The following is a 26,212-nucleotide window of genomic DNA, read 5'->3' as shown; positions in this document are numbered from 1 at the left end:
AACTTCCAAAAAAGTTGCAATTAGACCAAATACAGACGGCTACATCAACATGCCTCGACAAGAGCAAAATACGACTTTAACAAATCCTTAGGTCATTCCTCCAATTGATCAAACTGCTTCTGCCTACTTCATAAACTTTGATACATTCTCCTTGGATCCAAGTGAAACGGAAATGACGCCGGCCCCAAAATCATGCAAGCAGCAAGTTAAAGACTTTCTGAACTTTCTCAAAAAGACCTACCTGATATCACTTTGGTTAGAACTCTGGGTAATTACTGGGATCCTAATTTTATTTTCTGGCTAGGCTTAGTTATAACTTTTAGCATGCTTATTAATGGACGATACCTTCAACAAAGCTCTGCAGCCCAAAAAGGTAATTTGATTGTGAAGCCACATCAGTCCTCACATTGTGAACAAAGAGACTTGTCATCAGTGAACATTACAGCAGTTTCTATACTGGACGGTATAGTTAGGGACAAGGTTGATTTTGAAATATTCGGTCCTATTGAACTATCTGATTGTTGGAACTCTGAAACTGTTAATAACATGTTGTCTGATTTAGAAAAAAATGCAGCATTTCCAAACACAGAAAAGTTAGAAGGTAATTTAGACTATGACACTTAGTACTGTTACCAACATTATGGTAATCATTTTTTACACAAATCTATATCACCTAGAAATGTTTTTATGTACTAACAGTGGGAACATTTCCCTACACCACCAAAAAGTAGTTCACAAACATTCGCACTGAAATGTTCATATTTTTCAGGGTTTAACACCACTGACCCGACCTCATATTATTATAAGATTAGACCGACACATGAAAAATATGTTGACAAACACCAAATAGGTATACTCTGCTTCCTTTATTGCCCAATTGTCTGAACAGGGTTTTGACCTATGGAAGGACATAATAGACTTAAAATCAGTCTGGGGTTCTAGGGACTGGCAAGTCCAGGGAACTGAAGCACTAAATAGAGCATGCCTCATTCCATATCAGATGATATTTCTAAATGGCACTGTGCAACAGACATCCTGCCTTGGACTAGCCAAGAACAAGGACCCGAACACACCTGAATTTCCAACACCATAACAGATGGAGGGGTGTCAAAATTTGACTTCACAAGAAGGGGCAACAATAGATGACATTTTACAATACAATAGATCAGACTCTAATGGGAAAGATTGGCTGGTTTTGCCCTTAGACAGAAAAAGATGTCAGACAAGATTCTGGGGTACCACCGAAGGGCGCAGTATCCATAGGTCAGACCTACTCTATGTACAAAGAGAACACCCAGAGGTAGTGACATCATATAGTGTTGGGAAGTTGTGCCTTGATTGGCAAAATACCTCAACACCACACAGAAGTGAAACACCACTTGTCCTTACTTACACAAGACATGGATCTTAGGGATTTTCTACTAGGACCCAGGAAATCACATCAAGAACATTTCATATATGCTGGAATTTGTGCTGCCTATAATGACATTTGGAAAAAATCCCAACAAGAGGCCGCAGAGAGGATACGGGAAATAGTCCATATTAACTTAGAAAAATCTCTGAAAGTGGTAGACATTGGGTTAACAACTTAGACCTCCAGGATATATGCCTTAGGCAACATTGATCTTATGCAATGCACATACTGGATGAAAATTTAGCCATATTACAACATGGGCAATCTCATTGACGTTCTATTATGTTATTAAGCTGGACGCTACAATCTTTGCATGCTGGCTATATGCTGTGTCGTTTTATCAATAGTACATCTCTGTTTACAGACTACAATCTAACAGATAAACAGATGGAAATGCCGCAAAGGGGAGCAAAATATACAATGATGCATATTGAAAAACTGAACAAATTACTGTTTACGGTAGTGTAATCTCCATCTACGGAGTGGCTTATCTATGGCCACATAACTCTACCGGTCACTACTTTTCAGTTTCAATATTGTCTTGAGCAAAGGCAGGCGGGCAAATATGAACAGATCGGTAAAGAATACATTAAGGAATTTTGGGAGTTACCATACAGATTTCGATACCGGACTGGGGATCTAGAAGTGTTTCCGAGTGGTACAAACTGCAAGAACACTTTAAGCGGTTCTCTCATGTGGCAGGACATTTCACTGCACAGAGCTTGCAATGGTTCAATAGCAAACTTGTCCTGCCACATGAAACAGACTCCAGCAGCTGTGATTACTCCGGTATGCTGAACTATCAAGGTTGCTGTGGGGTGTTTCCGCGCATTGCGTATCTGGTCACTGTGCACTCCGGGTTTACTTGCTGTATGCAAGTAGTGTTTTCCCCAATAAGTACAGTCAGGGAGACACCGTTATGGCCTTCATTGAATGTTTCCTTTATACAGTTTGATACTTTGAGCAGACTGCAAGCCATGCTTTTACAGCAAACAGTACCCTTAATCTCCGCTCGAGAGACCTTTGATCTTCAAAACGCAAGGACCTCGACTGAGATACAGGCACTTATATGTACAAACTGCCCCATTCATTTTGCAGAAATTGTGGGTCGTATTTTTAATATGGCTGATGGGAGTGGTATTGTAGACTTATTTAAGACCATGGGGTCATGATTTTTGCATGTCTTCCGCTGATCCTGCTCTCAATAGCAGGTATCTGGATTGTCATTTTTCTGCTCTGTAATGGATGGCTCAATCACCAATGAGGTGGCAAAAGAACTCCTGGGGCGCAAGCACCGTGAACGCAGGGTACAACTTCTGGGCATACCTCGCCTACAGGAACTTAACGCCTCTTGGTTCCTTTTGCTTAGACCAGGCTGGATGAACTACATCGTACCTTTTCTTTGATGCCTGTTTTGCGGTGAAGAATGCTTGTTGGATCTCTATCTGACACTTGCATCGGACAGCCCTGCCGACTTGAATACCAGGCTGGAACCGCTGTGGGCCCATGCTTGGCAATGTTCCCAGCGTTTTCCCATTGTTATGGCTGCATTCCTTGAGAACCCGCAGGTGCCTTTTCCAACTGGGTTGAGCATCAGCTCCACCACTAGCACTCAAGTATCGACTACAGCACCAGCTGCCTCTACACCAGCTATTGGCAACTCAAAATATCATCTGTGCTCCATAGACATACTCTGTGAGGTTTTACAAGGACAGTCTCCTGCAGTGGTGGGCAACAAAGATGTTGCATCTCCCAGCCAGGACATTTAATCTATAATTGGCTAATCATGTGCTGTCAAAGAATTCGCATTTTTCCTTTTGGTTTCAAAAGTCAACAAAATTTGGAACATGTCCTAAAATTGACACTTTTTCGCTGAGAAAGCATGGCCTTCTGATGCTTGTAGAAGTTCAACCTATATAAACAAACTCAATTAGGACTTTGGCTTAAGTGACAATTCCCAAAAATAGATTTTTGAAGTAAACTTTTTCCCCTCTTAGACTGTTGTTAAAAATTATTTTAAAACAAAGTTTTTACCAAGCTCATTGATACGTTTTTTATTCACCACTACCTAGTAAAGAGAATAGTTTGCTAACATTTTTATCATTGTTGACTGTTCGGAAGAGGAGTGAGTGTTATGTTTCATATAGGTATGCTAATGTAGTCCCGGGTAATATCATACACCGTCACCTACATTATCTCCCTTATAATACACGGTAACGAGTCTTTAGGATTGAACCTTTACCTAGTTCTAGTCCTGGGTGCAGAAGGATGGTTTCTCCTAAACAATAGAGTCCTATAACTTAATCAGTAGACTCACACAGTATGAATGAATATTCAGAAGGGTTCTTGGAAACCAGGCAGGGGCTACACCATCTACCCCACCATATCTACGTACATGGTTTATCCCATATGTCATCCTCAAATCCAACAATGGCTAACACGAGAAACAAGGGACAAAGGAACTACAGATACTTTCCGCATAAATAAATCATATCTTGCTAGTGTTAGGTAGAGGGATCTGAGACATCCAGGCCGACACACTGACCAGAAACTCTGAGACTCCTGCATGCAGACACTCCAGCTGACAGTGGTCTGAACATCCCTTGGGCGATGTCCAACTCAAGACCAGGATGGGCTCCTACATTCTCACACTTCAGGTTATGGGGTTCAACTAAATCCTAGAGAGATTCTTGGCTTCACACCTACCCACATGCTAGGTATACTTAGGTACATCTAGAGAGGCAACGTAGGAGTACGCTCTTTCTATTATCATGCATTTTATATTCATGTATGCATTTATGATTATTGCAAAATGGTAGAACTATACTATCCATTTATATTCACTGCACTGCTGATTATATATATCTGCTACTGTCTAACGGTTGTTGCAGCACATCTATTTTACACTAGAAGAACAACTGTGCAATAAGTACTTATTGTAACACGTCCAACTGTTTCTTCTGTGTAACACTCTGAGTCCGAATAAGTGAGCACGAGTGACTGGACAAAAAGTAGTACATTGTTTCCATGAGCCTGAGGGATCAGGGTTGTCATATACTGAGGCTTTCCAGACACTATTCTCTCCCTGATAAGAGGAGAAACTAGTGGCACTGTGAGCTAGCTAATGCAAACAAGCTAACATTGCTCAGAGTCGGTCTGCCAACAAACCCACAGTTCATGTTATCTGAACACACAGATTCTGTATAGGTTATATAAAGGAACTACGTGACAGATCAATCAGTGAACTGAGTGGTTCTGCTAATTTTGGTATTTAACAACTGATTTATCTGACCTCTCGCAAAAAGTAGTACATTGTTTCCATGAGCCTGAGGGATCAGGGATGTCATATTCTGAGGTTTTCCAGACACTATTCTTTCCCTGATGAGAGGAGAAACTAGTGGCACTGTGAGCTAGCTAATGCAAACAAGCTAACATTGCTCAGAGTCGGTCTGCCAACAAACCCACAGTTCATGTTATCAGAACACACAGATTCTGTATAGGTTATATAAAGGAACTACATGACAGATCATTCAGTGAACTGAGTGGTTCTGCTAATTTTGGTTTTTAACGACTGATTTATCTGACCTCTCGCAATTGTGAAACAAACTAGACGATAGCTACAGCCCGCAACAGGTAAGCTTGGGTCCTTGATAGATGATGAGAGGAGCGTGTAGTTTTCAAGAGGATGGATTAAGGATAGAATAAAGAGAGAGAATAAGCACTACAGTGTACATTTTTGGCCGGCATGGAGTAGTGTCAGTACCTCCCTTTCTGAAATCAATATGCTGAATTTATTTTGCTAATACTGTTTTGACTATTTAAACACAAACCTTTCCATTTTTAACCGCTGAGCAGGGATTAGGAGCTGATTGCTGTTTGTTTACAAAAACAAAAGACTATTTGAAAAAATACTTAAGTTGGTAATAACTAATTTCTCAGTATAGTGTATTAATACAAAATATAAGAAACCTCTTTCAAACAATTGATGTTTATTAATGAATGTGTATGTGAATTTATTTTATATTATATGTATTTTTTAAATGGAATAGCTTTTTAAAATTAATTCAATTCAAAACTTTATTCGGTAGCATTGTATCAGCCATTAAAGCTAGTCACGAACTGACCATTATAAAATGATAAAAAATTATACATCTTAGCATTTTAAATTAAGATTTAACCAATAAGTAAAATGCCTCAGCTAGGTGGATAGAATATCTCATACAGTACCAAATTGCAACACCATATCTCATTGGTGCATCAAAGTTCATGACCGTGTGGCAGGCTTAAAAAATGCACCCACAATAAAAGACACTTCATCGTTATATAAAAGTAATAAGAATCTGAGAGCCAGACTGCATTGACTTAGGTTGTAACAATACTTCTTTTAAATGGAAATTAAAAACAACTTGGAATATTGCAGGTAAAATTTGCAGAAAAAGATCAACTGGAGCATAGTCTGGAAACAACATCACACTGGCAAGATACACAATCAAAATGATGTGTGCAGCCCAGTGGAAATCATAACAGGTATTTAACAGTGCCTGATCTAAAATGTAGTAAACGTAAGCGTTCCCCTTTGCTGCGAGCAGTCCATGAGTTATTAGTAATGTTATCAGCGTCATACAAGTCCATATATCGTATGACGGTTAGGGACTCCTCATGCAGGAAAAAAGCCTCTTTCACACTCCTTTTTCTTAGTGAAACACAGGTCGAGAGAGCCTGGAGAAAATTTCCCATCTCTATTCAATTATAAACGCTGTTAGCATAATTAATAAAGGGGATTTTCAAACTTGTATTCAGGGTGAGGCAGTACAGTATTATGCCTCTTGTTAGGGTGGGCTCGGGTGTTTCCATATTGATAACCAGAGCAGGGCCGCCCGGACATAGATCAAGCCTTCCAAATATCGTAGCCCTAGTTCTCTATGATTTATGTAATTAGCAGCAGAGATGAGAAGTGCCAGTAGTCTCCTTAGAAATCTGTTTTCTTCATGGTGGATTACCTTACAGTTGGAAATACCCCATAACCCTGCACCGTACATAGTAATTGGATGGCACCGGGATTTATAACTTATTAGCAATATGTCTAGAAATCCACCAACCAGGGGTTAAGGAAGAAAACATAAGGACCTGCTGGCCGAAGCAAATTACGTTGGGCAATGAGAGATGTTAAAACTAAAAGACCATGACCCCTCGGAGGAGAAATAGATACCCAGATAAGAGAAGGATCTTGTACTGGTCAGAGCTTTGAGGCCAATTGACTAGGTTGATAGGGGCCTGCACTTAGGGCTGCAATACATAACTTGGCAAAATTAGTTCACATTTCGAGAGAGGCCATGAAGTTGGTAAAGGCATATACTCTAGACGCAGTGCCCTGTATTTTCGTGCTATGAACACTGCATCATCCACATGCAAGAGGGTTGGGAGTGGGTTACCCCTGAATACTGGGACGTCCTGAGTTGTGCCCAAAAGTACGGGATGGAGGTTGTTCACAAATAAAATAAATCAAAGGGGGACAACACACATCCCTGCATGACGCCACGCTGAATTGTGATTTTACCTGTGACTTCTCCCTGTTGACTGATGTGGACTTTATCCTTTGTTCCTTCATGTAAATGAGCCAGAACATGGATCAAAATGGTGTCAAGGCTATAGGAAATAAGAATATGCCATGACTTCCCCCTGATTACACAGTCAAATGCTGAAGTCAGGTCCATGAATGCTAGGTAGAGCTGAACTTTTTTAGCCACGGTATATTTACCTAGCACCAGGTCAAGATTAAGGCACTGCTCAATGGTACCTAGTTTGCATTTGAAACTGAACTGACAGCTATAAAGAATATATTTGGTGTCCATTCACTCAGTGATTCTGTTATATATTATATAGCCCAGTATTTTAGCTGTATTGTCCAGGAGGTAAATAGGCCTGTTGCATGCATGAAATGAGTGGTCCCCCTTGAATATGGGGGCGATGACAGAGGAGCTCCATGACGAAGGTAAGGTAGTTTGATCAACTCTATTAGAACTGACGTGGACCCACAAGGACATATTATGTTTGATTAAATTGATGGGGACACCATCAGAACCAGTTGCATTGTTACCCGAGCTCTGATGAAATGCAGCCTAGACCTCTGGCAAAGTTGTGTAAAAACGTGCCACTAACATTTTTTTAACTTGAAAAGTGCCTCCTGAATAAGGGCCAGTGTTGATTCCCTTAAAATATTCTTCTCAATTGCTGCTGGTGATTTGGTAAGAAATCGAGGTAGAGGGCCTGAAACTGGATTTTAGTTCACTAACAGTGGCCAAGAATGTCTTGCTGCAGCCCTGTTTAGATGTCTGTAGGAGTGTATTCCAGCAAGAGCTTACAACTTCCTGACAGAGTGTTTTCAATTCAATTCAATTAAGATTTATTCGATTTTAAGTTGCAAAATCATAAAAGCATACATTCAGAAACAATTATTAACAATAACATCTATACAATTAAAATAGAATTAAAAGATAAAAATGGTATGTTACAGTTCATAAAAACCAAATGCTATTGAGAAAATCACTCCACACAATTCATTTTGAACAGCCACTGTCGAGTTTGAAAAGAGGTAACATATGTATGTGAGTATTCAGGTTTACAATATTTACATTTTCTTTACATACTATGTACAAAGTTTCAGATCGCTTTCCGGTATGGAGGAACTCGAATAGAATATTTGTTCTCTGTGATTTTTTGCAACTTATCACAACTTTATTGATACACTTTTTAAAAATAAGAACCAAGTGTGAGGTTCAAAATTAAACAGGGAGGATGCTGTTCTATAGGAAATTAATGGTAACCCACAGATAAGTCAATGTATTCATATTGTCTCTTCATTTGTTCATTCTAAGTTAATTCTGTGGCAAATAATACACTTCAAAAAGTTAATAATGATGAAAACCAACCGTTCCCCCCTCCAGTAACTGTAAAAAAAGAAATGCAGATCGACATCTTTTAAACCCCATTAATTTTAGTGGTGGAATAAGCCATATCTTTCTAAACTCTCTATAGAACTTACAGAAAAGGATGGTATGTAAAGTTGTATGGGTAGAGATGTGATCACAGGGGCAAAGAGGTAAATCTTTTGCTCAACTATTTCTCTTTGGAAAAGCCACCAAACGGTGAAAAAAGTTTAGCCTGAACCTTACCAAGAGAAAACGCTCATAGGTAGAGGTTTTGTACGTTAGATAGGGCTGGATGGTCAGTGTTGTTTGAACAGCCAAACTATGTTTGTCAGTTGGTTTCATGACCTCGCTCGTGAGACGCAATTCTTCGAGATGGTTAAGACAATGTGTCTGAAGGGCTTTCCTAGATACCTCCCGAATTAGTGTAGGGTCATGATAATATTTTTCCCATGCCAGGTCTAATAAAAACATTTCACATAAGATATCCATCTAGATTTATGAGCATTCTCCAGGGCCATACAGTCTGAGATTATCATCTGTGGAAAGGCTGTTTTTTCTGGCGACCAAATTCGGTGCCACAGTAAAAGTGGTTGTATTTTCACTATGTCAGCCAGGTGGGAAATTCCCAATTCCATGTGACAGGCAAAAGTGGCCGTGCTCCTAGGTACTGCAAGAAGATACCTCAGGAAGGTATTTTCTACCCTCTGTAGCTCATCTACAGCCACGTGGCCCCAAAGTCCCGCCCCGTACAATGCCACTGTAAGGCATTTAGCTTTGTAGATCTTGACAAGTTCCAAAGGGGCTCTTTTCCCTAATTTCCTTGAGAAATTTACTAGGGCTTTGGTGGTTCTGATGAAAAGAAGTTTCCTTGTTTCAATTGCCGATTTCCAACAGAGTTGGTGTTCAATCATAATTCCTAAATAAGGATAATTTTGTCTGCTCGCTAGTTTTTCCTTATTCAGATAACTGTCCCTTGTTTTACGTTTATTACCAAGCCCGGCTTTCATGACAAATGTTTTCCCAATGTTGATATTTAGGTCCAGATTGGCCATGAAGGTTCAATGCTTTTTGCAGTTCAAGGGGGGTACGGGCTAGTATCACTGCGTCATCCGCGTAGAGTAGCGCAGGAATCGGGCGGTTGTTTACTATGGGCAGTCCTGGCACCCCTTAATCATCTCTCTCTCCAACCCGTTGGTATAGAGTGTGAAGAGAAAGGAGTCAGGACACAGCCTTGCCTGACTCCCTTCTCCACTCCGAACGACGCGGTTAGTTCTCCCCCTGCCTCGAACCTCCCCCTTGCAGTCACATTTGAATATAATTCCCTCAGGAAAGTTACTAAGTTCAAATCCACCCCATCTCCAAAAGCACGGAGCAGAGTTTGGCATGGCAAACACAGTCGAACATGGCCGATAAGTCCACGTACACCACGTAAAGTGCTCCTGCTTTGACATTTTCATACTTATCTATTAGCAATGACAGGTTTAGGGCTTGGTCAGTGGTCCCCAGCCCCTCGTGGAAACCATATTGGAGGTCAGATGAAATGCCACCATCATCCGCCCATCCCTGCAAACACTCAAGAATCACCCTGCCCGCCACTTTGCCAAGAGAGTCTAACAGGGAAATTGGACGGTAGCAGGGATTCGGACCTCCGGTCCCCTTTTTTAAAGATAGGTACCAATATCCATTTAGACCATGACTCCATAAGGCCTGTCGCACATGAAGCGTTCAGAACCCTTGTCAAGGGTGGGGTACACAGATCCGTATGGGCTTTAAAAAGATCTATTGGCACCCAATCTGGGCCTGGGGCCTTCCCTTTTTTACTTGCTCTTAGGGCCTGAGTAACCTGCTCAACGGTGAATGCTAGATCGATAGGATAAGGAGAAGGTGATACATCATATGTATTTATTACATCTTTGTTTGCGCCCACTGAGTCGTCAGAAAAGATCTTAGAAAAATGCTCGACCCAGTCCTTTTCGTCGATTGCCACCTCAATTCTTGGCGAGTTTCCGTTATCATTCAAGAAGGGAGACTTAACCACTAGCCAGAAGGTGGCGCTGTTTTTGTGGGTGAACTTTCATGCAGTTGGTCCCAAAGTTGCTGCTTTAACTTGGATTTCCTTACCTTTAATGCAGAATTATATGCTTTTCTTAAGTATGTAATCTCTTGGGGGACCCTGACTGTCTTCCATAAGGCCGATTTTAGGTTTGAATAAGCTACTGTGCACCTGTGATTGAACCAACCCTTCTTCTTCTTTGAAGCATTATTGACTTTTACCCATAGAGCTTCGTTAATGGCTTTTATCACCACGCCAAAATGTGTGATAACTTCAGCGTCTGGTATATCCATGTCAAACATTTCTGAATGGAAGGGTACGCGTTTTTTACCACTGTTTTGGTGATTGCAATTGGGTCAACTTTCCCCCATTTTAGTGAATAACCATTTAGCTTGTCTAGTATCATATTATTTTGTGCCAAAAATACTAACAGTACTACGGTTGGGTTTATGTGACAGTGGGAAAGTGATACTGAGGGGGTAGTGGTCGCTAAGAGCGTTTGGATGTATAGTAAAATATGTATCTATGGCTTCAGTCCATTCAAAACAAGAATAAAGTCTAAAGTGCTTTGAGTACTTCTCCCATGGAAAGTAAGAGCCATCACTGTATTTGAATTGATTATTTTATTTGCCACTGCCATATCTAGATCAAACATAATTTCCTTTAAACAGCTACCTAATCTCGTGTGTCTAAAGTGTGGGATTGGGTTGTTGCTCTCATCCTGGATACCACATATATTTAGATTACTGTCTTGACATGGACCCTGATTAAAATCTCCGCCCCAAATAATGGTAACCTCTTTCGGTGACCTCCTTACTCTGGATAATAATAAGGAACGAATCAGGGATACTAAGATCACTGAGTCTCCCTTAGAGAGATTGTTGTAAAAGTTTACCAGGAGGAAGATGTCCGTCTTGTTTGGACGAAAACTAAGAACCTGGAAATTGGGTTCAAGTTTTATGGGTCTAATTTCAACTGCCTGTATCAAGTTTGAAATATAGATAGTTAGACCTCCCTTTGCTCTACCAGCGTTAGTTTGTCGAGCAGGCGAACAGTAGGTTTTATACCCTTCCATATGTATCTCTGAGGTCGACCAGGTCTCCTGGAGACATAGGATTTGGATTTTTTGGGTAAAACTAATCCAGACATCATTTGCTAGCTTGGAGCGCTGACCTGCACCGTTCCAGAACAAGACAATGATATGTGGCTTGCTCCCCTCTCCATTACAACCCACGATGTCGTTAGAAGGTGTGGCAGCTAATTCTGCATTGGTTGCTGTTGATGTCACCATAACAAGGGGCGATATATTCAGCCCCACGTCCACCTCCAAGGGCTCTATACCTTGATCTACAGTTTGTGTAGGCTTACTAGGGTCTGAGACCAGGTTCGAAAATGCGTTGGGGTTATTGCTAATATCTTTTGCCCCATACTCAGCCTCTATGAACCCCTGTGTGCCTTTCATACAAGGGAGTCAATCTACTCCCTCTAAACCCAAAAACGCAGCAAAGTGGTTATAGATGGGGATGTTAAAACTGTGGCCTTCTATGTGACAAAAAGATGGAATCCGGGGGTTTGAAAAATATTTCAACAGAGCCCTGGGGTAGAAATACGTTAAATCATGTGGTGTAATCCTGCCCCAGCCTTTCTCTGGGTACCAATCAGTGATATGCGTGATTGCCCTACGATCTCTAAAGTTGATAATAATTATGTCCCCCAGAATTTCCTTCGGTCTGTGTCCCACCCAACCAAGCCGCGGTACCTGAAGAATTTCCCCGTTGATATTGGCGGGAAGTGGTCTGTTGTGTCTTAACCAGTGTACGACTTTATTTTTTAGGTCATAATAACCTTCTTTTTTCCCATTCTCTAATGCCGGGACTCCGGTAAGTACCACAACGTACGGAACAGCCTCTGGGGGCAGATCTATTTGTTGTTTGTTTGCCTTGTTAGTATTTTCCGGGGCGCAGCTTCTTGGTGTTTGCGGTGGGGGCTATCGGGAATACAAGATTGTCCACCTACCTTTGACCTCCCTATTCTTTACCTCGGTTAATCCTTTCTTCCTGTGTGCCACAATATTGGCATTTGATGCAGGAGGTGGATTCTTGTTAGTCCCTGAGTTAGCTGGAATTACTTCAATGGATACGTTAGATTTTTTTGGAATAGTGTCTATCTTGGTTGGGATTACTTCAGTAGGTACCTTTGATTTTTTTGGAATAGCTCTGGTTGTATGTGGTGTACTGGGAATAGATAGTTTTTTTAGTTAAGCTGGTGTTGCTTGCCATTTCTGTTTCAAGTGACCCTAGTTGTTGGGCTACTCTTTTCATCCTCTCGATGAGTGGCAGTAGGAGGGATCTGACTAGTTGTTCAATACTTCCCATTAGGTCCTTAATTGGAAAATCTTCTGAGAGGTAATGGTCAGATTGGATATTTCTAGCTGCTACATTTGTATCATTTAAGGGACTCAAGGAATTTTTGGTTCTTGTAATACATTTTCCATTATAACTAGCCCCCTCTTTCTTTTTTTTGGCAGAGGACCATAAGCTGTTCTTTTATTTTGGGGCTTCTGTATCGGAGTTTGTAAGAGCGTAGTCGCTTGTGTATGATTCCCTGATGTAACATCCAATAATGATAGTGAATTAAAGGAGGAATTAGTGGAGTCGATATTAGATTTAGCAGCTGTTTTAGCTGGTAAAGTTATATCTTGTAAAAGTAAAGGAGTGCTATTGTCACTTGATGAATCATTGGCTAGACTATCCTTTTGTGTTATAGTTTGTGGTGTGGTAGCTAACTGAATGGAGCCCAAAGACGAGCGCTTATTGTGAAGATGCTCTGCGGACAAACGTCGCTCTGCTAAAACTATTTCCCTTTCTAATACTGAGGTTGCCCTGGTGATGAAATTATCCAAAGTCCCTCTGACTGATCCTCCCACTAGAGAGGGTCTGCCATTTGGAAAGACGAGAGGCCATGGTAAGATGCAGTCTGAGGTACAAAACAGCACAGCGTTAACCACCGACGAATAGTCACTAGTGGTATTATAGCATACAAAAGCATCAAAAGGGGGACAAATTATCTTACTGAATGTGAGTCCAAAGCAGAAGAATGAAAGGACGCTGAGGGAGCAGCGGTGTTATGTGCACCTCCGGGCACGAAAGTGCTCGTTGGTGGCCGGGGCAGAGCCGGCAGGAATTGTGGGGGCTGTAGTCCCCCCTCTCAGCGGCCACTCGGATGGTGGTGAGCGGCGGCGGGGGGGAGCAACAGCATGGAATGACACCGCACTTACAGCGCTGGAACTCCCAAAGTGCAGACTGGGTCCTGGAGTGGCAGCAAGGTATGGCAATCCGGCGATAGGTACAAGGAAAAGTCAGAGTGTTTTTATGGCTTTTTTGTATTGCTTATGCAGATTGTTCCCCAAACGATGATCCCTGGGTTTGATGGATAGTGCGAGGCGAATATCCTGTTAGATTTTGAGCAGGCGGTATTAAACCATCTCGGAATATATATGGGATGGGTTTAACTGGTGTTAATAAACCCCTCTTAATTTAGTGGCATAAACTAACAAAAGCCTCTACCACCAGTGAGACATGGGCCTCCTCAGACAGGCAGATGAGCACCAGTTCATAGTTTGCCCGGATTATGAATTTAAAGTATGTTGCTGGGCTTTTCATTTTCCAGGCACTTCTATTTTGTCCCATGGGGATTGGGAATTGCAAGGAGCTGTATCCCTCCCTGTGATGTGTCATTAATTTAAGTCTCCATTGGATTGTGGTCACTGAAGGTTGTGGGGACTAACATGCCATTTAGAAGCTGTCTAGCCAAGTTACCAGTAACAAAAACATAATCTATTATGGGGGGCGTCCAATACCTTCATATGTAGGGGTCTCACTGTAGTTTGAGGTTACAATGGCCAGCTTGTTTTCCGTATATAATTAAGTGAGCTGGGTAAGCAGGTCACTTCCAGAGGGCTCAGTGCTTGAGTTGATGACAGGGGGAGATGATTTTGGGTGGGTTGTCATTAAACCGGGGATGTGAACATTAGAGTCACCAGCCAGGCAAAGATAAAATGGGCGTCCTCTGTAAATTGTATCCTCCCTTAAACTATGAATAACGGTAAATAAAGGTGGAAACCTGGTGTTTGGGATAAATAAGAAATCATTATTGTAAACCTGTTTAATATACATTTTTTGATATACATACCTATTATACATACCTATTAGGTGTCTATTTTTTGCCTGTACGTTAAAAATTTTGAACTGCATTATTTTTGTTCTTGATATTTTTTTTGTTGATCTTTTTTCGTTATTTAAATATTTTGACCTCTGATATTTTCTCGTGCAATTTTTCTGGTTAGTATATTTCTCTACATTGTGCCAGGAAGGAAGCAAAGTTAATTCCAGTCTGATGTACGATCCACCCCAGCAGCAAGAAATTAATTGGATAAAGTAAAGTTGTTGCATGCTAGACCCACCCTTGTTAGTGACCTAAAAAGACTCCCAAGGAGCTAGGGTGCAGGGTGTCGCAAGAAAAACACTGACAGCATGCATTGTGCTTCAGTCTGATCAGCTCTGTTTAGCAGTACAACGCTTCCGTAGGAGATGGGTACACTGCCATGATAGGGTGTAGTCTGTCTTTGCGCTCCATTGTGCCTGTGATTTCCTAGGTCCATGTTCCAAATAGCGCAATTTGCTCACACTAACCATACACCACCTAATACTGCATTCCCCAATGGCTTTGTTGCTATTGCACTTGCATTTGCATTATGGTGCAGATACACAAGAAAATGCATTCGCTCATTTGTATTGGTTACAACGCCATATAAATCAGTGAATATTCACTGTATATTGCGCAAGTCATACCTTTTCACCAAACTAGACCTGTGAGCATATTTTAACTTCTTTTCATGTCCCCTTCTACATTTTATCGCTACATAAGCAAGTATTAAAAAGTATTTTCATAGCTAATAGGACAGACTTTTTTATGGTCAATTCAGAATTCAGAAAATTACACTGCAATTATTTAAATTCGTGAGGCAGATGTAAGCTTTCTTGAAGTGATGCTCAGTTGACAAATCTGATGCAATGGGAATGTGTTTGTGAGACCGTAAACAACGACAGTCATTCAAGACCTTTTAAGATTTGAGTGCATGGGAAGATTACTTGCTAATGTGAGAACTGACAAAATGATTTGGAAGATGATTGCTGCAGTTAAAAACCAATAAGGTTTGCTTCATGTATTGAAGGCATGTATGAGTTAAAAAATTAGCAGCCACATGTACGTAGTAGCCCTTTTGCAGTTGCAAGCTCTGCACATTGCAAAACCATATTATTTGCAGCCCAAAACGAACCATTTCCAATGTTCAAAACACATTTTACAAGTCAGAAAAAGGTTTCCACTCGAAAGAAATTCTGAGACTCATACTGAATCAGAGTTTGGAAGATACATTAATGGTGTGTACCTTCCATATACATTCGGTAATAAATATATCAATAGTTTGCTACCATAATTCTAGTTGCACACCATTTACCGGTTCTTTAAATCAGATGCTAATTGAGTCATGAAAGGTAAGGGGTCCTCTACACCTAAATAGCTAATAGAAAACACAGTGGGCTGATCTAAGATGTGATTGGCAATGTTTCAAGCCAGTGGCTAAATTGTCCTGAACCAACGAAGCTAGTCATTTGAGAAGACTGACCTAAATCCCCTTTCTGTACATATAGAGTATGTATAGAATATAATATGTTTGCTGTGAATAGCGCAATGATTTTCAAGTCACATCTAGGAGTCACATTTGAGGGAAACCGTACTTTCTCGGTGGCTTGCTTGAATTATGCAGAATTCTGGTGTACTGCTTTCTTTTTAAATTATATTGTGCACTTATATTTTCCTACACCGTCGTTGTCAATTGAATGCATTTTCTCAAACTGTACATTTTTCCAAAATTGTTACAAAAAAGTGTAAAAAAACACTTCTGGAGGTGGAATAACAACATTGTGTCTGTGGGAATCAATTTGTTCGTATTATGTTGTTTGAAACACAAGACTAAAGGCATTGAGGCATGCTCTGTGACCGCAAAATAAGACGTTTCGCCGCAGACCTACGTTTATGGAATTAGATTCAAATGAAATCATAGGTCGTCAGAATCTTTCCAAAAGCCTTCGTCTTGATGTCTCAGCTAAAAAGAAGAGCCTCGTCTCTCAAGGAAGTATTGCAGACTAACGTAGTACAGTAGAAGCACTTCAGATCTGAATGGCAATATGGAACATTGACAACAATCAGCAATTGATCTATGAGTTGAGTGCCTGAGGCAGAGATCTGTTTCCAAGAGGAGGATCCCAAAATCTTGGCAGGGCCACTTAGGTATAAACTTCTTTCCGAGATCTATGAAAGAGAGAGGTAATGACACCTGTAGTCAGCCACCAGGCCATATCCAGACTATGTTATGTCTTATATGAGAGATAGACATTATTAATTACTACTCACATTCACCTAAACAAAAATAAGCTAGAATTGTTATATAAACCACAGGCCTTATTCCGTCATCTCAACCGGCAGTGGGGCCAAATGCGATCCTTCTACAGTGAACATTTCTCCGTCTTATTGTTGATCCCTAGACCGATGCCTGATTTGGTTTGCTTTTGCAGAAAGCAGACATTGAGTAATAGAAATCTTGTGAGGTGGGGTTGGTAGCTGTTTGCAGTCAATCTTCAGTGAGCCACTTTCATTGGTACACGCATGTGAATTAATGAGCAGGAGTATGCATTGTTAAATTGGGCATGCCTAGAGCAGTACAACAGTATTGATGGAGCAGATTTCATCTGCAGTCAGGCATTGGTTTATTTTTTGTGCTTCAGACAGACTGCATTTACATTGCCACGCACATTTTGGTGCAAGTTAAAAACATGGCACATGAAGAACATGAAAGTGAGGCCTATTCAGTCTGAAATGCTTTTGCTGAATTAACATGTGTTTTTGCAGTGTGGAGAAAAACTTGTGATAAGTAGACTTTTTAGCTTTGAAGATTAATTGAATGTGTTTCTCTCTTCCCAGCTCATCCCTTGTAATCTAAATTCACTTTTCCTGTCTTAAGAGACTTTGACTTTGACGAAGCAGACATTTGTAAGATACCAAATACATATGTTTTCAGGCCTATAGTCTTCTTTGAACTACTAAAGAAAGACACCAGCAGAAATCCACAAAATGGTTGCACGCTCCATTTTGTGTGTCAAGTCAGTCTCAGTCAGCTGCAACGTGCAAAGCAACACAAGGCTTCCGAGAACAAAAATGCCAGCTTCCAGCTTTCAGCTTGCTATTGCTAAACATCATATCTTCAGTAAATGATGTCGACATGACCTGCCCTAGCCGGTCAGGTACGTGCCAAATCCACGTACACTAGAAACGCAGATTTCACCTTTAGGGGAAAACCCAAATCTGCTCTCGTAGATGACACGTGGGCAGCAACATTAGGGTATAGGCACACTTCCAGCCTTAAAAGGGTATCACACCACATGTGATTGTTCCAGCAGGTCATAGCCTGATCTAGATTATGTATGCTATGATGCCCATCCTGTGTGGGCTTATACCTATAAAATGTCTCTGCAAAACCCCATCTTCACTTCCAGCAATCATGTCTCCTTCAGCCACACTACGGATCTCCTATGGACCGACCACAGCTGCGTCCACTTCACCTACAACAAGCCCAAACCCATCAACCACTCCCAACCTACCCTGCAAAGAAACTGGAACAAAATCACCACGGACCAAATCTCCGCTTCGCTCCTTCGAAACTCCCCAGCCCTCTCCTCTAACGCCAACGAAGCCGCCGCCAACCTCACCCTATGGTTATCCAACACCGCCGACACCTTAGCACCACTGAAACAACGTCAAAGCAAACCTGGCAGCAAGAAGGCCTCATGGTTCAACGATGATCTTAAGAAATCCAAGAAACTCTGCCGCTCCCTTGAAAAAGCCTGGAAAAAAGACCCAACCACCAGCACCAAGGACGCCTTCAAAAGCGCCACCCGCACTCACCACCAACTGATCCGTAAAGCCAAGAAAACAGCATTCAAAGATCGACTTGACAACAACGCCCACAACAGCAAGGAACTTTTCAACATCGTCAAGGAATTTTCCAATCCCTCGGCCAACTCCAACGACATCACCCCCTCTCAAACCCTCTGCGACTCCCTAGCCTCTTTTTTCCACAACAAGATTGCAGACATCCACAACAGCTTTGACAACCAACCCGGAAACCAACCCACCCTACCAGCTGCTGACCATCTTCCGTAAACACCCTTAACGCCTGGAACTCAATCTCCACTGAGGACACCATCCGCCTGATGAATTCCATCCACTCTGGATCCCCCACAGACCCATGCCCTCACCACATCTTCAACAAAGCAGACTCGGTCATAGCACCGCACCTCCGAGACGTCATCAACTGCTCCTTCAACTCCGCTACCTTCCCAGAAGACTGGAAACACGCCAAACTCACCGCCCTTCTGAAAAAACCAACAGCGGACCCCACCGAACTCAAAAACTACCGCCCCATCTCGCTCCTTCCATTCCCGGCAAAAGTCATCGAGAAAGCCGTCAACAACCAACTCGCCGCCTTCCTCGAAGCCAACAAATCCCTCGACCCCTCACAATCTGGCTTCCGAGCAAAACACAGCACCGAGACCGCCCTCATCGCAGCAACAGACGACATTCGAACTCTACTGGACAATGGAGACACAGTCGCCCTCATCCTCCTCGACCTCTCCGCAGCATTCGACACAGTCTGCCACAGCACCCTTCTACAACGCCTCAATAACATCGGAATCCAAGGAAAAGCACTTGAATGGATCACCTCGTTCCTCACCGGAAGAACCCAAAGAGTCCGCCTTCCTCCATTCAAGTCCGAGGCCTCTGAAGTCATCTGCGGCATACCTCAAGGATCCTCACTCAGTCCCACCCTCTTCAACGTATACATGAGCCCCCTCGCGGCCATCGCACGCCAACACAACCTCAACATCATCTCTTACGCGGATGACACTCAACTGATCCTTTCTCTCACCAAGGACCCCTGCACCGCCAAAACTAACCTACACGAAGGAATGAAAAAAGTCGCCGAATGGATGAAACAAAGCCGTCTGAAACTGAACTCAGACAAAACAGAAGTCCTCATCCTAGGTACATCCCCCTCTGCCTGGGACGACTCCTGGTGGCCGGAAGCCCTCGGAAAAGCACCCATCCCGACAGACCACGCACAGAACCTTGGCGTCATCCTGGATTCTTCACTCTCAATGAACAGACAAGTCAGCGCCGTATCCTCATCCTGCTTCAACGTTCTTCGCATGCTCAGAAAAACATTCCGCTGGATCCCCTCCGAAACAAGGAAAACAGTCACCCACGCTCTGGTCACGAGCCGACTGGACTACGGAAACACCCTCTACGCAGGTACCACCGCTAAACTCCAGAAGAAACTCCAACGAATCCCAAACGCCTCAGCCAGGCTCATATTAGACATCCCACGTAACGAACACATCTCTGGCCACCTTAAAGACCTCCACTGGCTACCCGTCAATAAGAGGATCACTTTCCGACTGCTTACCCACGCACACAAATCACTCTACGACATCGGACCAGATTGCCTCAACTCTCGACTGTCCTTCTACACCCCCTCCCGCCAACTACGTTCTTCCAGCCAAGCCCTCGCCACTGTACCTCGCATCAACAAGACCACCATGGGAGGCAGATCCTTTTCATACCTGGCTGCTAAAACATGGAACTCACTCCCCGCTTACCTTCGCCTCACCCAGAACCACCTAGCGTTCAGAAAGCAGCTTAAAACGTGGATATTTGACAAATAATCCTCCTCCCCTTCCTAAGCGCCTTGAAACCCTCTAGGTATGTAGTGCGCTATACAAATTATTTGACTTGACTTGACTTGTCATACCAATTGGGCACTCAGTAAGCTTTGCTGAGGTCTCCGTGCTGCACGTATATTGCATTGTGATTGCATTCTGATTGGGTTCCCAATAAATCTTGCAAACTTAAACGTGCTGAGAGCGAATCGTTTATTTTACTGTTGTCATTGATATTTCTATTTTCGCAGTTAAACATTGAGCTTCTACATTTGGTGGAGAGAATGCGGACCCATTATAACTGACTGGCTACACCGACGGAGCGCACACTGGTGATCGGACCCTCTGGCACCCTTCTGAGGGCAGGGATTTGAGGTGATAACGTTCTGTTTATTTATCTCTCCCCGGCCTGGTTGGTTGCTGGAGGGGGTCGGATCAGGTGGATGGTCTGTTTGTGGCCTCTCTGTTGTCTTTGGTGTTGTCCTGCTCTTTTTGCTCTCGGCACGCTTGTGTTGTGCTTCTGCCTCTTCTGAATCTTCTTATTCTTGACTCTCTATGTCTGACCAGGTGTGCCTGTGTCCTGGGGATATTTACACGGCTTGTTCGGACTCCATGTCTTTCGTGGTTCCTTTTCTGATCACTTTCTTCATTCTGCTGTTCCTGGCTCTGATGGTTTATGTTTGTTTTTGTCACCACACGGCCCAGGAGGTAACTCCCGTCTAGAACTCTCTCTCTCTCTCTCTCCTTCTCCCGCTCTCGGTGCTGTTGACCTTTCTTACTTTCTGTGCCATGGGCGTGTGATCGTCTCTGTCATTGCTACCTGAAGTCCGCTGCCTTTTCTCACATACATTTTTTTTATCCTATAGGGTCTGGCCTTGGTCCCCTGCGTTCCCTGGCTGGCTGGTGACGGCAAGCTTCTGCAGGATTCCTGGCCGGCAGTAACTCTTTGGTGATTTCGTATCAGTGGGCCCTTGGCCAGCCATTGAGGGCGAAGGTCTGCACCCCCCCCCCCCCGCAGAGAGTCACCGGCCACTGGGATGCGGGATACCCTCGCCAGACCATTCCCATTGGGTGCAGCGGACGTCGGTATGCTCTAACAGACTGGACGAAGCCCGGTGAGTACACTTGGGGGGGGATTTTAACCCTCCGGTATTGGGTTGTAGCAGTTGGCCCCTCATTGTGAGCTGTGGCAGTTTTTGCTCCCCTGTGGGTGGTAGCAGGTAGCTCGCCGTTTTAGGGCGTGGCAGTTTCGCTCCCCAGATTGGCACATAGTGTTTGTTCCTTTTAGGTATCGCGATACGAGTGGCCAGGTTGGCTACTAGATTTTGTTTCTACTGTGTATTTGTTGATCGTGATTTTATTTGTTCTCATGAGCTCTGACTTGGGTCCAGCACCATCGCCCACATGCAGCTGGCCTAATATTTTGGCATTTATGAGGAACGCCCCGGGCGCTCCTGGCTCTTTGGCTGACGCCCGTCGCCCTGCCTGGGTTCCGCCTCCACCCTCCCCCTGGAGACGTCCACCTAGGGGCCAGAGTGGTTCTAGGTTCGTGCCTAGGGGATATCCTCGGCACGAAGAGGTGGGTGTGACGCCTGGTACACCAGTGTTTCTTTTCTCAATCATTATAGATTTCATTGCATTTTTTTATTGTGTACTTGTGATGTGCTTGGCCTATGTAGTGTCCAAATATTACTAGGCAGGTGGAGTATTTTTTTGCCTAGTGCTAGGTTCTAGGTTACCTTTGCCAGCTTATTCATTTAATCTGGATACTAGAACGTTACTCACGGAAATCTGGTAGAAAACGTCCACCTCACACGCTCAGTTACCAACGTTGCCAAATAAGTACTCCCGCCCATAATACCCCCTGGCCTCTGGAAGGGACTGGCTGGAAAGACCGATTAAAGTGCACCTCTCTAAAATTGAAAATTTGATAGAATTTCTGATATTCCCCTCACTCCTTTGGGACTAAGTACAGCAGACCCACACACATTCTCTGCACAAAAGGTATTTTCTACAGCGCTGCCGTGTAGGATCCCCGTGTTTGTCCTAGATGTTTTATGTGATTGACTGAACTAAACGAAACAATTCACCACTATTGCTCTATTGTTGAATGCCAGCACCCTGTGGCACAGCCATAGACAGGGTCTGTTTTCCTATCTTACCTGTTTTCACAGGCCGTCAAGGCCCAAACAAACAAACTAGGATCTGGCTTCTTTTCTCCCTTGTGAAAACGCTTTGGTGAATTGGCACTACATGACCTGTTGGCGTGATTGATGCATGGCTTTCTTGTTGCCCTCTTGCAAATACTGTGCGGCTGAAATATAAGTGAAGTATTTCTGTCAACCTATTGTGTCACATGTTACTCTATTGAAGTCTACCCTGCAACCCATCTGTCTGGTATACTTGAACAGTTATTTGTAAGGCGTTTAGGACTTGCTGCTACACACGACTCAACCATGGGAAACATCAACAGTAAAAAGAATTTATATACGGCTCAGCCAGCCCCACCCAAGAACTCACCTGCATATAATGTAGCTATAAAGAGAGGCTTAAGCTCAATTATGTACACACAGAAGTGGCATGATCTGACATCTAAAAACAAGGATCTCCAGTTCCCATGTAATGACACATATGACATGGCCAAACTGTCATACTTGCGCCAGATGTTAAATATAAAGGGAAAGAAGATTAAAAGTTTAGAATGGGAGGCGTACCATAATTGGGACTCTGTGTTAAGCGAAATGCGTTCAACAAGCGCAGTCAAATCTAAGTTCCACAGCGAACTTATGGAAATAAAAAAAAAAATATTACAGGCAAAACTGGAGGGCAGATGGAGAAAAGACCAATTAGACACAGTAGGCGCATTCCCATGCGTACAAGTTAAAGAAGAAGAGGAGGTAGTAGGTGGGGCAGGGGTAGAAGACCAAGTCTAAGAAGATATTCTCTTGGGATGCCTGGGTGGTGATTCACCGCTGCATGCACCTGAGTCAGAACACACTGAGCTAGCTCTCGGGGAACGAAAGGCAGCCATAACCTTTGTACACGGAGCATTGAAAGATAAGGTTGCGAGACGGAATTGGAGTCTATCCAAGACCTGGGTACGCTGAAATTAAAGAGAGAGATTGCGGTCAAAGCCGCTTCAGACTACAAGGAGAAGAAACACAGTATTCTCAAAGAATGTGTTAAGAAACAGGTTAAAATACCTAAACTAATAGACAGACCGTGGCAGCAATTACTTGAGGATGAATCACAGGATGACTCATTCAGCAAGCAACAATGGCACTCGCTAATATGGGATACATTTACATATGTTCATCACACAGAACACGACGTTTCAACACTAGAGCAGTATTTGACAGAAAAAGAGTCAGCTCCAGAGAACAAAAGAAGAGGCAGTTTGGGGGGAATGGTGGGAGGAGCTTCGGCGTCAAATCCAAATTCACCAAAACTGATGTTAAAAAGTGATTCTTTAAATTGTCAAGCGCTGCTACTACCTTTCAAGGTGGCCATAATAAAATGTGCTGCCCACACTTCATCAAAAGACCCCATCTCCAGAGGCAATGCTTCATTGACCAAGAGGCAAAGAGAATAGCGCTTACAGGCTGCGAGCGAGCCATGGTACAACTAGTAGACAACAGGACAAAAACAAAAGAGGATAATGGTTCACTACATTTTGATCCAATACGTATTCAGAGGATGCAACTGACAATGAAAAAGAGGAGTGGGAGCAACAGGGATGCATACAAACAAAAGAGGGACTATGGGTAGGACCTAATGGCAGGATATGCTTGTCTTCCAACATGCTCCCTTCAATGAGCAGATTGATCCATGGACCCTCACATGTGGGGCGTGATGGTATGGTCAGATTATTTTCCCAGTGTTGGTATAACCCAAAATTCCGCCAGACAGCAGAAAGGCTGTGCAAGCATTGTTCTGTCTGTGCGCAGTACAACACTGGAAAAGGTACCCCAACTGCGCCTGGCCACTTCCCACCCCCCCATGGACCATTTGAAAGCCTGCAGCTTGATTTTATAGAAATGCCCCCCACCCAGTCATATAGATTTGTTTTGGTCATCGTCTGTATGTTTAGCAAATCGACAGAGGCCTACCCCACCAAACATTGTGATGCACAGAGCGTGGCCAAGTGTCTACTTAAGGAGGTATTGCCAAGATTTGGGGTACCCTCCCTCCTGGCATCCGACAATGGGCCTACATTCATTTCCAATGTCATAAAGGGACTGTGCAAGGGATTGGCCTTAAAACAAAGGCTACATTGCGCTTACCACCCACCGGCAGCAGGGGCTGTCGAACAGAGAAATGGAGTTCTGAAAAATAAAATTGCAAAGATTTGTGCATCAACTAACCTCTCAAGGGTAGATGCGCTGCCTTTAGCGCTTCTAGCAATGAGATGTACACCAGACAGAGTAACAAAGTTAAGCCCCCATGAAATAGTATTTGGCAGGCCAATGCAAATACCAGGGCATATGTCAACAGCCCCCCTGTCAGTAATGGACGACTTATTGTTGTGTTACTGTAAAGAGTTAACACATGTTTTACGTTACCTCCACTGTCAGGTGCTGAAGTCCCTTCCGGAGGCCGCGACGCCACCAGCCCACTATCTTAAAGCTGGGGACTAGATTTGGGTCAAGGTCCACACACGGAGGAATTGCTTGCAGCCAAGATGGAAGGGGCCAGGACAGGTCATTCTAACGACGGCCACAGCTGTTAATTGTGACGGCATAACTTTGTGGATTCACGCGTCCCACACGAAAAAAGTAACGGACGGAGAAAGGACACCACCGATTCAGATATCAGCAGCAGAGCCCAGCCAAGGATACCACCTTCGCTCTCACAGCAAACAGAAACATGAACAAACTAGTTAATTATCAACGGACTTCTGGCTAAATGCAAATGCTCCAGACAAATAGACTTCGATCTGTTTTAATACAAGCCTGCGGACAACGGTCCAGGATACAATTAACCATTTTGTGCCCAGGAAGAGACATAACTGCAGTTCTGACATTGCTTGTACCGAGGCCACTATTGCTCAGTGAGCTAATACGATTGATTTTTAATGACATTGCCCTTCCAACTGGCCCAGAGCAGCAAGTCCCTGAGCAAGAATTAACAGACCTACGTTTTGACATTCTCAATAGTTCTATTTTTGCGATGGAGAGTACTGGTTCTAGCATTATTCAAAACCTTGAACATCATCCTTTGTGCCGCTTTTGCAACAGAAGTCACTGGTCCTAGACCTGTTCGAGACATTAAAAATAAAGGGAAGAGCAGTGGTTAAATGCTTGACTCTAAGGGTCAGCTAGCATAGCGCCAAGAGGAAGAAGATCAAAATTAGGGCCTATTCACAAGCCCGAGTGGACCAAGAATAAATTTAGGGCCTATTCACAAGAAGATTGCATAGCATAGGGAAGGGAAAGGTTTATACAGTGTCATGCAGTCCCCTGAAAGACACACATGTAACTGGAGAGCGGTGATTCTTGCAATATTGTTACCAGTTCCAGCGATTATAGTAACAGCAATAATAATAGTGTATTCTGCTGAGCTTGAAATACCACATCTTAATGGAAGGGTGGGGGATGGTAGTGATGGAACTGAGCCAGCAAAAACACCAAGAGACTATGAACAAAATATGACAATGAACATTACTGATGTGGGGGCGGATGTGAATAAAGGGGACCAAGAAGGATTATGGGATACCTACAAAGGGAACCAATACGTGGAAATGCTTAAACTGCATGTGACAATTTTGAACATATCTGACTGCTATGTCTGCACACACCTGCCCACAGACACCACACATAGTTTGAAGTACAACGTACTACCAGTATCCAAATATGTAGGCTGTGTCCTGTTGCGAGACATGTTACAAAGTCAGCACAGCATGTCTGTGTCAGTATCGATAGGTACACCCTCATCTGAAATACTGACTGTTGATCCCAGCAGTAGCAATGGCTATAGCTAT

The sequence above is a fragment of the Lissotriton vulgaris genome, chromosome 1_1 (assembly GCF_964263255.1).
Source record: "Lissotriton vulgaris chromosome 1_1, aLisVul1.2, whole genome shotgun sequence".
NCBI lineage: Eukaryota > Metazoa > Chordata > Amphibia > Caudata > Salamandridae > Lissotriton > Lissotriton vulgaris.
This window is presented reverse-complemented; position numbering follows the sequence as displayed.